This window comes from Lissotriton helveticus, chromosome 1_1, assembly GCF_964261635.1.
Source record: "Lissotriton helveticus chromosome 1_1, aLisHel1.1, whole genome shotgun sequence".
NCBI classification, from domain to species: Eukaryota; Metazoa; Chordata; class Amphibia; order Caudata; family Salamandridae; genus Lissotriton; species Lissotriton helveticus.
Window position 1 is genome coordinate 711015776 of NC_136057.1, and position 14540 is coordinate 711030315.

Sequence of the window (14540 nt, forward strand, 5' to 3'; positions counted from 1 at the left end):
AGGAGAATAGAGGCTGTCAGTCGGAGCGGTCCGTTCACGGGGTACCGGAACCCCTGAATATTGAACACCAAACTCTTCCACTCTTTGAAAAAGAGGAACGGACACCTTGGAGTACTTGCAGAAAAAGTATTTTCAGTTTATTGCTGCAGAAAACAACAACGCATTTCATCTTTCGCCTTGGTCACGCTGGAAACGCCACACAAACATTTCATCATATATATTCAAAATACATCAAAATAGAAAGAGGACCAATACCACCTTGTGCAAAATCATGGGCGCCATCTTGAAACAGTGTTTAAATAAAGTTTCAACAAACTTTAGTAATCTGTCATGATGAAAAACACAGTCATACTTTCATAATTAAAATACATTAAATTTCAGCATGATTACAACCAGGTCTAACATCCTAAACCTGATAACCGATTGTTATACGCAATAGTGTTCGATATACATAGCCATCCTGATATATAAACAAAGCGCTCTGACTGTTATACGTATTTGCGTTAAATACAAATATGTAAATAAAAGCGCTATCTCTTGCTAAAAAGCAGTAAACAGAGTGGTCAACACATTCATTAGTTTTTAACCAAATATAACAACATAGGGATTTATCAAACGATAAAAATATGCAATATATCATATAATATGCAGATAGGCAACCATAATAAAATGATGATTACACTGTTTATACTGCATTTGTTAGTATAACAAATTTGATATCTCGAAAAAAAATATATATCAGGAAAAATGACAGAAACATATCAAAACCTCACGCCCCAGTGGGGTAATGACTGTTTGGTGATCTGATATATTTAATTTAAATCTGGCTCAATTCTCATACATAAAGCCCAAGTGGGCACATACAGATGAGGATAACTCCACATAATTCATCAATGAGCAGCCCGATAAAGTGATACCATACCTACAAAAATACAAAATTTCAAATTAATAAAATATGTCCAAAGAGTAACTATACAGCCACTAATTCTTTTCAGTTAATTTCATTATATGTTTATTCATGAAGATGAACAGCTAGCTCCTCACTCGAATTCAGCCCCAATGGAGCCGTGGTTTCCAACTCCACAATATATCTTTACTCTAGCTGTCTCAGTGTCAAAACTCCGTTACCTCCCCGTACATTCTCAGGTACAGCATCTATGACAACCATTTTCAGCAATTTTTCATTTTGGAAATGATTGTCATAAAAATGTCTAGCGACTGGATATTGTTTGTTGTTATGTCTAATTGCCCTAACATGTTCTAGCACTCATTTCCTGGTTTGATGGATAGTACTGCCTATGTATGCCTTATTGCATGGGCAAATCAAGGCATACTCACAGTGTGTAGTACTACATGTTAGGGTCTTTTTAATCTCCCAGTCTTTGTTGATGCTTACAATAGAAAGTGACATACAGTCACTGCTATTACTACAGACCTTACAATTCCTGCAACAACGAAATCCTCCATGGGAGGAGATGATATTTTTACATTTGCTGGTTACTGAGTTTGGACTAAGGTCATCTCTCAAAGATCTGTTTAAACGTCACTGGCGGACAACTACTAAGGTATTTTCTCAAATGACTATCTGTCAACAAGACATGCCAATGTTTTCCTTAATATTAAACGAATGTCTTGCGATTGACCTGTATACGTGGTGATGAACCTAAGAACTTCAGATTCAGTAGCTTCCCTCACGGGGGCAAGAGTTGATTCCGGGAGACCGGATCTACCCTCTTGCAAGCATCCTATATAGTTTTATTACTAGACCCTCGTTCTCTGAAACGTTGGGACATGATTCTTCTCTCTTGACAGTAATCAGACTCAGAGCTGCAATTACGTTTGGCACGTAATGATTCCCCGCCAGGTATACTATATACCAATGTACGTGGATGAGCACTCAACACGTTCAGAATGCTGTTTCCAGCTGTTTTTTTCGAAATAACTTTGTCTAATAATAATAAAAGCATCTTGTATAGCGCCTGGTTACACTTGGAACAGTGTGTCCCCACGCTGTATGAACAAAGGACTGGGCCACTACTGGGAGAAGAAGAGAATAGAGAATAGGGAGGCAAAAGAAAGGAAACTCATAGCTTCAGGAACAGATAGGTTTTTAATTCTTGACGGAAGCTCCTCTCCGATGGCTCCATCCGGAGTTCAATGGGTAGGGAGTTCCATTGTTTACTGGCCAGGTATTTGAAGGACCGACCGCCCATACGCGCCCGGTAAATTCTGGGAACTTGAAAAATCATAAAGCCCAGGGATCTCAAATGGCATTTGGGTTGATACTTGGTCAGTAATTTTTGGAGATATATTGGTCCTTTCCCTTGGGCAATGCAGTAGGTCATGCACATTGTTTTGTATATAATGCGCTCCTGTATGGGTAGCCAATGGAGAGTGGCTAAGGCACGTTTCCCTGAGGACTTTCTAGACAGGTTAAGTGCCATTCTGGCAGCTGCGTTCTGCACGCATTGCAGACGATGAAGACCTTTTTTGCTCAGGCCCAAGTACAGTGAGTTGCTGTAGTCAAGATGGGGGGTTACAAGGGTATGGATTAAAGTTTTCCTACTAGTTGCAGGGAGAGAGTCCAGGGTCTTACGTAGAGTCTTAAGGATGCCGTAGCATTTGCCTGCAATCCCTCTAGTGTGGTGTTCGAAGGACAGATTCGTGTCCAATCTGACCCCTACATTTTTCACCTGCTCTGAGGGCTTTGGAATGGCGCCAAGTTCTAATGGCCACCATGCCGACGACCAGATGGATGGAGTCTTCCCCAACACGAGAAGCTCCGTTTTATTCGCATTGAGGCGTAGACAGTTCGTATTCATCCATCCAGCTAGATCACTAAGACATGCCGAAAAGCTAGCCGAGGCTTCCTCGGGCGGCCGAGAGAGTGTCACTACCAGCTGAGTGTCATCCGCGTATGACACTATCTCGACATCATAAGCCTCGACTATCTGAATCATTTGGTTTTTGATCTCTACCTGTACATCAAGAAATTTGATCTCGTTTTTACTGATGTATTCGTTAAAGGTCAGGTTGTACTGATTGTCATTTAATTTCTTGACAAACTTGCCTGCAGATTCTGGGTCCCCGTTCCAAATTAAAAAGATGTCATCAATGTACCGGAGCCACAGGACACAATTGGTGAATTCCTCCAACTGGGTGGCCACCTGCTCCTCCCACCAACCCATAAATAGTTTGGCATAACTGGGGGCGAATCAGGTGCCCATAGCAGTGCCCTGTGACTGCCGGTAGTTGACATCATCAAACAAGTAAAAGTTGTTATTCAAACAAAATTCCACCATGTCTACAATCATTTCAGAATGGAAAAATAATGAGATAGAGTGCCTGATGGCTTGCAGCCCTAGTTGATGTTGTATACTTGTATATAGGCTGCTGACATCTAGGGTAACCAGTGTGTAATTGGGTTTCCAGTGTATTCCATCGAGGGGGATTGATTTTGGCCCCGTGGACCCCATCCGCTAGGGCCCTGCCAATATTCAATGAGGGGGGGCTGCCAGCCCCCCTCCCTGGGCCATATTTGGCCCCGGGGACCCCATCCCCTGGGGCCTGGACATGTGTCTCTGGGTGCCCTGGTCTCAGACAGGGCACCCAGCATGCATGATGGGGATCGCATAAGGAGCCTCAAGGCCCCAGTGGCCCCAGCCTGCTCCCCGCCTCCTGTGGGAGCCAGCATTGCTGCTGCATGCAGGCAGCTACTGGAAATGCAGCTCCCTCCATGCAGGAGCAATAGATTAATCTCTTTCCATGCCCGCATGTCTGCGGGCGAGGAAAGAGATTAAACCTCTGCTTCCAGCCGGAGGGAGCACTTTGACAGCTCCTGCCTGCTGGAACCGGAGTGTTTGCTTTTGCTTGGCTGCAAGTTCCCACCAAGCAAAAGCAAACAGCTATGTCCCAGGGATGGGCACCCCTGGACATAGCAGGAGCCATCCCCCAGGGCTATAGATGGCTCCACGAGGGGGGTCACATAGCCCCACTCCTTTCTTGTATTTTACCCCCAGGGAAGTGGCGGTCCCTGGGGCTCATGGGGGATCCGAGCAGCCTTCACTTTTCATTTTATTAATTGCCCCGGGGAGGTGGTGGTCACCAGGTCCTGGGGTCATCTGTGCTCCCGCATAACATTTAACTTAAGCCCCGGGAAATGGTGGTTCCTGGGGCTCGCAGGGGCATCCACGTGGCCCCTCCTATTAATTTTATTTGTATTCCCAGGGAGGTAGTTGTCCCTGGGGGTGGGTCCATGCTACCCCCCTGCTTTTACTTTAGCATAAGGTAGGTGGTGGTCTCCGGCCATACAAATGCCCATGGAGGAAGGCCATATCTACAAAGCACCTTTAATTTAATAAAGGAGGCATGCCCCCTGACCTGGCCCACCAGGGGCTTATTTAAAAACAAGCATGGGAGATCACGTTTTTTTTTGCCCATTTTTGCCGCAAATTCATCTTGATTCCGTGGCAGTTTTAAAGAAAAAATATATATATATGACCTTCATAACTGTGGAAGTTGTTGAATGTATAACTTATGTATAACAACTTGCGATGACTGTTATGCTGGATAGCTTTAATTTGGATTAGTAATAAATGTACAAAATGCATGGGCTTTAATATATGTGTGCTGATTAACAGTGATGATAACATGCTAAGTCTAGATTCAGACCCAAATAAGGGATTTCATATTTCACTGCCAAACAAACCAGGCATCTCAAAGGGTATGATGCTTATTTCACATCTGGAAATGTACCATGAAAGATCCCTGGACTTGAGGGTTCTTAGGAATGTTGTACTTCCTACTCTGGATGGGCAACTCCTGTCTCAAGATTTACAGTTGATTATCCTTTCATACAGGCTTGTGAACTAAAATGATTCCTCAGTAGGCATTAATCACCACTATAAGCTATGAGAATGGTTGGAATATCTAATGTTTCTTATTATTATTTATATGCTGGTCAATGCTACAGGCTGCCATAGCTCTATGGCACAATTAAACAAAATGACAATACATTATTTCATAATTTGAAATCTAAAACCATTCATAAAAATGTATCCTCTACATATTTAAAATAAACTATTCAAATAGTGGTATAATCACCAACACATATTTATTTGTTAAACATGCTGAGATTAGTAATAATGTATGCTTTTAGATCAATCAGGGTTAAATCAGGATCTAAGGGTAACTGGAAACAAAAAAATTAGAGGATGAATTTTAAATTGTTACATGGTTCAAATTTCTGAAAAGTGATAATGTACATGCAATACAAAACTGTTGATTTTTGTTTTACTTGTTTGTGCTCTACCAGCAAATATTGGTATTTTTACTATCTCCTGCATGGGAACATACATTGTGGGACAACAGTACAGATTAAAGTTCATTGCATTGATGGGATGGTGCACTTCAGAGGAAAAGGAGAGCTCTGCAAGCTTAGCTTTTTTTCTGTAAAAAATCTAGGTCATCAACGCATTTTTAAAGCAGAATTTGACAAAGAACTTTAAAGCACTGGAAAACAATGGAAATCAGTAAATCAGTATAGAATGGAACTGATGAACCAACAACATCCCTTTTACTACATACCTGTAGAAGATTGGTTCATATCCATTTTTAGTCTTAACTTGGTGTCCTATGATTTAAAAGTCTCACTTCCTTGTGAAAGTTTCCCAAATGACTGGTTATCTGTTAGATTTCTTCTGCTAATTGATTAGCCAAAGTCAGAACTATACTAGTTCTGACTAATGCAATCAAGACATAGCCTCTTCTAGACATCTGCAAGTCCTAGCAACCTCACCAGAATCCTTATTTCAGCTTTCAAATAGCTAAACCCAAAATCTGGACAACAAGAAGAGTATGGTGAAATTCAGGGTGAGGTGGCGTGGCTCCCTTGAGCTCCCTTGAGCCCTCCACGATCTCATCTCCCATATTTACGATGATGTATGCCACTGGGTGAATACAGCGCATGTCCAAACTAGCTGGTTTGCACTGGTTAGCGGCCTGAAAGTGTGAGAGTCAGTGACTGAGTTTGAGTCATTTTTGGTGCCTTTCGTTCGGTCCTCACACTGTCCAACAAGGTAGCCCGCAGTGGAGTTGATACAAGCACGTTTTGATTTCCTTGCGGCGCCTGGATTGGAGCTTCTGCTGTTGACTGGATTTCCTCTTCGCCCTGCACAGTACACCTTTACCGTCACTGGCCCAGTTTTTAAACTTTTCACCACACCCACCTGCTCTGCCTCGTTCGGCCATTCGTCAGATTCTCGATACTTGTTCCTCCCCGCTCTCCATGATACCATTCGCTACCATTGTTTAGCAGCTGTCTTTTTCAGTCATTCCTCATAATGGTGCATAATTTGATAGTCACCTTCTGTGGGTGGCCAACATGTGGATCTCACCCATCTATTAGTCACTTACCTCATCTGTAATCCATCGTTACTCCACTCTGCATTTCAGCATACACTTATTTACAGCTGTGTCCCTTCAACCACCAACGAACATCTGATGTCTATGGAGTCTGTTTACTCATTCTGGATTGGTCCTACCCAACTAAGTTATTCTGTTGGCGGTCCTTTCTCTTCTTATGTGACTCTGTGATCCCAGGATAGCGATGCCTCAGTTTCATCTTTTAATGCAGCTGTACTGGTTCCTTTGTTCACTTTCATAAGTAACACCTTACTGGACGTTTGGTTTGCATCCATCGGGGGCACTGTTATACACAGACAATTTACCACAACTATTTGTACCCTAGGCAACTGTCTCTCATCCACCTTATTTCTCTGTATGTCTGTCTGGCTTTTGCTTCTTTCATTCATCTGTTTTTTTTCCTCCCACGATATCGTATTCTGAAGCCTTATAAAAGTCAACATTTGTATTAAACATTTATTATTAAATCTGATAATTTGCTTTGGACATTAGCATGAAAACATACTGGAAAACCACACATAGAAAAAATGTGGTCAACCCACCAGGCAACCATATTCACTGGTACGCAGCCTTTAGAATTCCCTTTAACACATAGAAGCTTTAGAAGTTGCTGAACCATGCATAAATGTATTTGATAACTTGACCTTAATGTGACTTCTTCAGAATCTTCGTCATAGCTACAGAATGTTCTGATTTCATTAATATAATATCTTTCTGCAGTTACATGCTCTCGTTTGCACTAGGCTTGACCTTTGTATCTATCTCGTGTATATATAATGATGAATAGAAAATCGTATAATTTGACAATAACTCTCACATGAAATACGAAAAGCATTACCTAACTAGAATTCTGCAAGTAAATGTTCCTTTCTTTAGTATAGTTCATGGTTATGCAGTGAAACATTGCATAAATGATAGAATAGAATCTACATCAAGCTTCCCTGGGAACCAAGGTTAACGCTTCAAGAAGCACAAATGTTTAATGAAGTCTGTTACATATTGGATAGTAGATTGTAAACTTCATGTGCCTTCTGAGAGAAAGGAAGAACAAATATTGCTCACCCTGAAAAATTTCTTCTCATTGGATGGACGTGATCTGACCTGAAAGATTGTATTCATATGTTTCTTGTCTTTTATATTAGTGTGTGTTTTTAGTTAGACAGATTACGGCAGATTACTGCTGACTCTGTATGCTGCTACTGCTGTTGCCTGCCACATTGGAGGTGATGTGCCTAGACTCTCAACCTTCATATTGCAAGTTTGTTTTTGATGGTTGTAGCTACTGCTGCATCTGTTTCCCCATATTTTCCTATTGAGGTTTTATTTGTGCAGATTGCTACTGCAACTGTATGTTAACGCTCTTCGGATATTGAGACTCGGCTGAGTTTCATGAACTACTCTTTATGGGGAGTTTGACTACTTAATTTGATTTCGAACCTAATGCTCCGTTGATCTCACCCTGTTTCTGAATTCTTTCTGGGTTCTATTAACTTTTTATTCCTGACTTATTTAGACTAGGGACTAATTCCTTTATGGAACTCGCTTGATAATCTTTGTATTTTCAATGACTCTAACCATTTTTCTCTTGATAAATTTCTGTGAACTGATTTTATATGCTTCACTAATTGAATAAAATGAAATAGTTTTACTAATCTCTTGCTGGAGGTGTGAGTATTAATAGGGTGATGTGTAGTGGTGGCTCCTCCGCAAAGGTAGAGGAGAGTCGCCCTACTGGTTTGATGCAGTAAAAGAAAGGAAAAAGTATATGATAATAACTTGATGTTATTACAATTTTATTTTTGTCCTTCTGTGGTAGGTTGGTGGGTAGGGTGGGGTGGGGCTGCACTGCTCACAGAGCACGGCAGAGGGAGGAGTGGTGTTCACACTGAAGTACACATGACTCTATGGTCGACCCGAGAGGGCCGGACAAACAATAATGCGCACTTAGCATGTTCTCCACCCAGGCTGCATTACAGCCTGGGTGGAGAATATACCCAGGCCCCCATTCCTCATCTGATCGTTGAACTACAGCGCTCAGAGCAATGACAACACCGTATTGCAGCATTGTGATTGGCTCGGGGGAGCCTAGATGTGCTTCCTGGTCAGCGTCTTCGCCCTGACGCGGCAGGAGTGTATTTTTCTTTATTTTTTTTTTTAAACCCCCTTACATCCCCTACCCCCAGCCACCCCAGATCCATGCCGGCTGCCACTGGTGATGTGTCGTCTACTGTAATTGTGTTTTTTGGTTGTATGTAGGGTAATGAATTGTGATTTGGAATTGAAGGAAAGGATTGATGGAGTTATTTGCTTTTAGGTAAAGAAGTTAAGAGTTTCATACTAGCTGTATTCTAAGATCCCAGGATAGATTGATAAAAAATTAAGAGCCCTCGTAGTATGGAATTTCTTGTTTGCAGGTTTAAGGTGTAGAATGTGAGGTACCATCACCTATACCATTATGGTAGAGAAACTAAAACATTGTTGTGATTGTTTAAGGTTGAGTGATGTTAGTAGAACCTAATTGCACAAAAGGGTGACACAGCATTGATTAGGCTGATTTCACCGTGGTCGAGATTTCACTTAGGATTGTGGATTTTTCTTGAGGGATTGTAATACTGCTGTTTCTTTTTAGTAGAGCAACCAAGAATTGATACATGTTTTTCATATTATTTGAGAGTTTTGTTAAAGTTTGTATATGTACGTAGAGATTTGTAAAGAAATGTGAGAAGCTGCGAGGAGTCAAGGCATACGCCACAGGGTTCGGGCTGGTATTGATTGGTTGGTGTGCTTTTGCGCTGGGATTGGGTGGTGATGTCAAGGTGCCGCACTGAGATTAGTCAGTGGTTAAGTATGTAACGCATTGAGATTTGGTAACATGAAATTATTGCTGTGACAAGATTGGGTTATACGGATTCAACGTATCCAGAACGGAAACAAAATATTGAATTGAAGTTGCGTTTGCTTTTCAATTTATTGCAATAATTACATTTTGTTTAAGAAGTTACGAATTTGGTGAAAGGAGATGTTACAATTCCATTATGGAAAGGTGAAGAGTTGTCTCCTGAGGGTACACCTGCATACATTATGACAACAGAATTTGGATTACATTCATGTTTATGGCTTTGTCAATGGTGCAAGATCACAGAGAAAGAGTGTTCATTGAGTTTCTCAAAATATGGTACTTCTGAAACTAAAATTCCAGAGAAGTTTAAAGAAAAGATTTATGAAATGAGACCACCCCCTAGACCTGCTCTATACGAGGCTGTGAATTAAAATAGCAGAGAAGGACAAAGAGAGCAGTGCATAATTATGCAGATGCTCAATGGGATGAAGGACAGCGTAGATGGAGGAAAGCTGTGACTGAGGGAACTAGATTGTATCCAGCTATTACAACAGAAACACAAGGAAAGGGAAATGAGAGAAAATCAACAGAAAAGGGCAAAGAGAAGAAAGAGGAGGAGGAAGAGACAGACAGCGATTCAAGTGATGATATATTAGAAGAGATGTTAGCAGGTAGACGCCATCATTTGCATCATTTACTGATCAAAGCGAATCAAGCACTAGTACAAGTAATAAAGTAGCTACTTCTCCTGTACAACCGAGTGCTGTAGTGATTGAAAAACATTTGCAGATACTTCAAAAGTTTCCACCAGCAGTGGCTCGGTCACAAGTTACAGTTTGTATGGTGACTAGTGCACCTGGTGTACATAGTACAGTACAGACACCACCAGTAAATGTACAGACTTTACCTAGACAAGTTATTATTACCAAACAAAATGTGAATTTGATTCTAGAAGCTCAAGGATTTGCAGGAGGTCCACCTGTAACAGGATTTGTTCCTACTTCACAAAATCCACAGATAGTGGTATGGGCACCACCCTAGACAGTACAAGCACTCACAAATGGTGGAACACTTGATTTTACAGCACCTATAACTCCATGAGAAATACATTTAACTGACATTGGAAGCTTCAGGGTTTAAAAAGACAGAAAGCACAGATTTACAAGTTAATTTGAATACTGAAAAAGAAAGACCTGTAAACATTACTAAATTGAAAGTGGTATTGGAGGAAATAATAAGAAGATGTTTGAATAAGAACTTTTAGAGTAATATAAAAAAACCACTTTATTTAACTGTGCAAAGAAATTATTAGACAAGCAGCTGCCATAAATGATAATTTGACAGATTTAGCTAAACAAAATTGAATTGATATTTCCAAATATTTTCTCTTGTAGAAAAGCAATAGGGTTCAATTGGATGATGCACCAATTGAAAATATGCGTGTGGCACAGGAATGTGTTCCCGTATTATGGAATTGGTCAAATGCATTTGCAAATGGAGTGAAACTAAAAATAGGATATTAAGTGGTCAAAGAAACATGAAAAGAAAAAGAAGGAAGCTGAGGTGGCAGAAAAGAAAGATGGGGAAAATGAGAGAGAAACCACATCATATCCATTAAGAGAAATAGAATGAGGAATGTTTGTACATGTACCTTGAAGCAGAGGTGATCTTGCATCATTAACAAGCAATGTTCCAACATTGAGGGACACATCTGTGCAATGGTACTCACAAGGAGAATGGTTTTTAAAGATCTCAAAGGGGTTGTGGGCTGATTTGGATTTGTTCTTTGATATTGTAGTATCTACTGATTTGTGGGCTTAATGTAAGACTCATGTGAAACGGCCATATGACGAACCAATGAGGCCCACTGACACCAGATGAATCCATTCATGAGTTTTATGAAAGACTGTTACAGTTGTTCCAGGAGCATAGTGGATGAAAGTATCCTGAAGTAAAGGATATGGGAATTTTTATGCCACAGTTTGTTTGAGGGCTGAGAACAGAGATCAGTTTGCAGATAACTCAAAGCATGATCTGCTGGCAGAACAAATCGATTGATGAAATTCTGTAGCGATGAATAAGAAATGAAGTAGAAAAAGGCAAAAGATAATTCATGCTGACTCAGACAAGGCTGGCTCAGAATGTTTTTCAGAATCCTTAGTTTACAGAGAATCACAGAGGTATGCAGGGTGTTGGAATTCCACACATTGGTTTCCAGGGTAATCAGGGAGGGTTTAATGTTCCTTAGAGTAGAGGTAGAGGGGTTCCTGTTAATGCAGGTTCAAGAATGGATGTTGCTGTTATGAAAAAGGTTACTCCTTCTCACATCTATCACAGAACTGGGCATTGGAAGAGAGAATGTAGATATAATCCTGAAAATGTTAATAGAAATATACAAATGTAAAGAGGAGTAGAGATGCAAAATGTACCCACACAGCAGATGCAGGTGCCTATGCAAGGGCACGTCTCAATGATGCCAGTCCCTCCAGCTCAAATGGTCCAGAAAAGCATGGGAAATCCCAGATTTAATTGAAATCAAATGTCAAAATTGAATAGAAATATGTTTCAAAAGTCAATGCAACAATTTCTAAATCCAAATCAAAACATCTTACAGCAGTATCCCTTTTTCGAAAATGACGGTTCAGGTTCTGATCTTTCTCAATGAAGGTGCCTGACAGGGGAGGAAGATTGCGTACTTGGCACAGTCTTAGAGGTACACAGGAGTGGTCCATGAATGTCTGACAAAATGTCGATACAAAAAATATCGACATACAAAAATATCGCAACAAAAATATCGATGTCAACAATATCGACATCCTATCTCCAGCAAGGTAAGTACAAAAATATTGAGAAAAAAAATGTAGAATGTAAAAAATATCATATTTAAAAAATATTGTTTTTTTTAATTAAAAAAAATTTAGGGGGCATGGCCAAGATGGCGGCCTAGACGGTCGCAAGTCCCATGAGCTCCCTGACCCGTCACCTCCCTAGGCCGGTTTTAGGCGCAGTGTCCCCCTCAAGGGGCATTACCGGGACCGGGAGAGCCGCCGAGACAGCGAGGACGTGCCGGTGCCCGGGAGAGAGCGGTCCGGCGCCTTTAGCGAGCGGAGCAACCCGCCAATCCAGATCGCACCGTGGACGCCGGAGGCGCGCAACCCCGGAGGCGGTGAAGACGACTCACCGCGAGTGCTGGGGGCAAGCTGAGCACATCACCAGGGACGGTGGGCAGAGAGTGGCCCTTATGCCCCCTCGGAGGAGATTGGGAGGGCCCCGAGCGGCACTTCGGGGGACGCACATCCTCCCCCCCAGTCTCGAGGCAGTGAACGGGCCAATCTAGCTCGGGGTCGAGAGGCCTGCACCGGAGGCACCCTCCCCCGCCGGCTCGACTACGGAGTACAGCACCCCAACGAGGCGGTAAGAAGACACCAGAGAAGAGGGGAAGAGCGGCGGGGGTGTCAGTGGACGGGAGAAGGCCCCGGACACGGCGAGCGGTGCCATTTTGTGGGGAAGGTGCGGAGCAGGACCGGGGAGAACCCGAGAGGACCCTGAGCCTAAGACAGACTCCAGCAGCCAGGCGTCATCTCTGGGGGCCCCACGGGCATTTTACCGGCATCCACCAAGTCCAGGCAGCGCAAGCACCTAAAGGTCCACAGACACACCGGCACAGGGACGACAAGAGCAGCGAAAGTAGTGGTCGCGGAGGCACAGCAGGACAGGTGGTCAGCAAGACTCGAGGGGGCCCGCCTTGCGTAACTCCCCTGCCGGGGCCTGGCTAGGGGATTCGAGCAAAGCTGCCCATAGCGCCCACAGACTTCACCGCGTGGCAGAGGACAGACGAGCTGTTGGGTCCTAGATATGAGAGCAAACAGGGGGGGGGCTGCTGCAGGAGTCCCCGGGCCAGAGTAGCGACATGGCCCCCAGACCACGGAAAGGGACCGAGATTGATGACAACGCCAGCTCATAAGAGCGACCCGGACAGATTGGGGCTGAAATGCAGGTCAAACCCAAGACTTCGGAGAGCACAAAATAGCCGGCCTAAGGAAGAAGGGGGACCGTACCCTCCCCGAGATGCTCACTAAGGGCCTGCCAAAAAACGACAAAGGGCCGCCCTCTCCCGGGGTCACGAAACCAAACACGGACCCCACAAGTCCTTCCTAGAGTCCTTGTTTAACTCCCTCCGAGAAGATTTCCAGACGCTGAAACAAGAAGTGGCCGGGGAGATTAAGCGAGAAATGGACGGCCTAGGAGAGCGTGTGGTCGCTATCGAAGAAGCAGACCAGGCCAGGAGCGACGAGATCGAACAGTTACAACAAGAGGTCATACGTTTGAAGGACCAGCAACTGGACCTGCAGGGGACTTGGAAAACCGGTCCCGTCGGAACAATGTCCGGGTCTGGGGGGTCCCTCTCAAGGAGGAGGGGCGGACATCACAGGCTACCTATAGGCCCTGTTTCGAGACGTCTTGGGGGAATCAGCGGACTTTGACATCAGAATCGACAGGGCTCACAGAGTCGGGCTCCCGAGGCGCTCACCTGCCCCCCCCCCCAAACATTCTGGCCTTCCTGCCCGACTTTCCGCTCAAAAAACGGATTCTCAGAGAAGCTCGGCGGAAGCAGCCCCTTCGATTCCAAGGCCATCCCGTAGCCCTATACCAGGACCTCTCCGCTGTTACCCTACAAAAACAGAAAGCATTTAAGGTGGCCACGGACTTCCTGCGCAAGAAGGAGATCCCCTACTCCTGGGCCACCCATTCCGCCTGATATTTAAATGGAACGGGGCTCTGCAGCAGCTGAGATCGCTCAAGGACACCTGTGTACTGCTGGACATAGAACTGACGGAGGAGTCAACGCCAACAAAGCTATCCCAGGGTCCGTCCCAGGGAGGCTGGCAGAGGGTCGGCTGACGGCGCTCCCCGGTAGTGCACACGAAACCAGAGGCCCACATCATCACACAAGAAAGGGCCACCGCCATCCGGGAGGTTGCCAGGGAAACGTCATCCTCCGAATGAGTTATTAACGTGGGGGGGACAACTTAGCATAAATGCATTGTAGGCCCGGGGGTGCGGTCGGGGGGCCACGGAGGTCGTTACAGGAGATTGCTCCACCAGGTACCAATACCACAGTCCTGCGCCTGATGGGCAGGACTGGGACAATGCTTGTTTGTCGAACTTGGGGAGTTGGGGTAGGGAAAGGGGATGGGGGGTTGGTTGTTGTTGTCGGGGTTCCGGGAGGGGGTTGGGGGGAACAGGGGGGTCCCGGGGGAAAGGGTTCAAGGAACGG

The 14540-nt window shown here is 43.9% G+C and overlaps 1 long non-coding RNA gene across 1 annotated transcript in view; it reads right to left on the bottom strand.

Moving 5' to 3' along the window:
* Window positions 1-252: 252 nt before the first annotated feature.
* LOC144770567 (uncharacterized) overlaps window positions 253-14540 on the bottom strand; it is a 437591-nt gene continuing 423303 nt past the window's right edge. Inside the window, exon 3 of the long non-coding RNA XR_013598927.1 lies at window positions 253-922. This is a non-coding gene — a long non-coding RNA (uncharacterized LOC144770567). The remainder of the gene's footprint in view (window positions 923-14540) is intronic.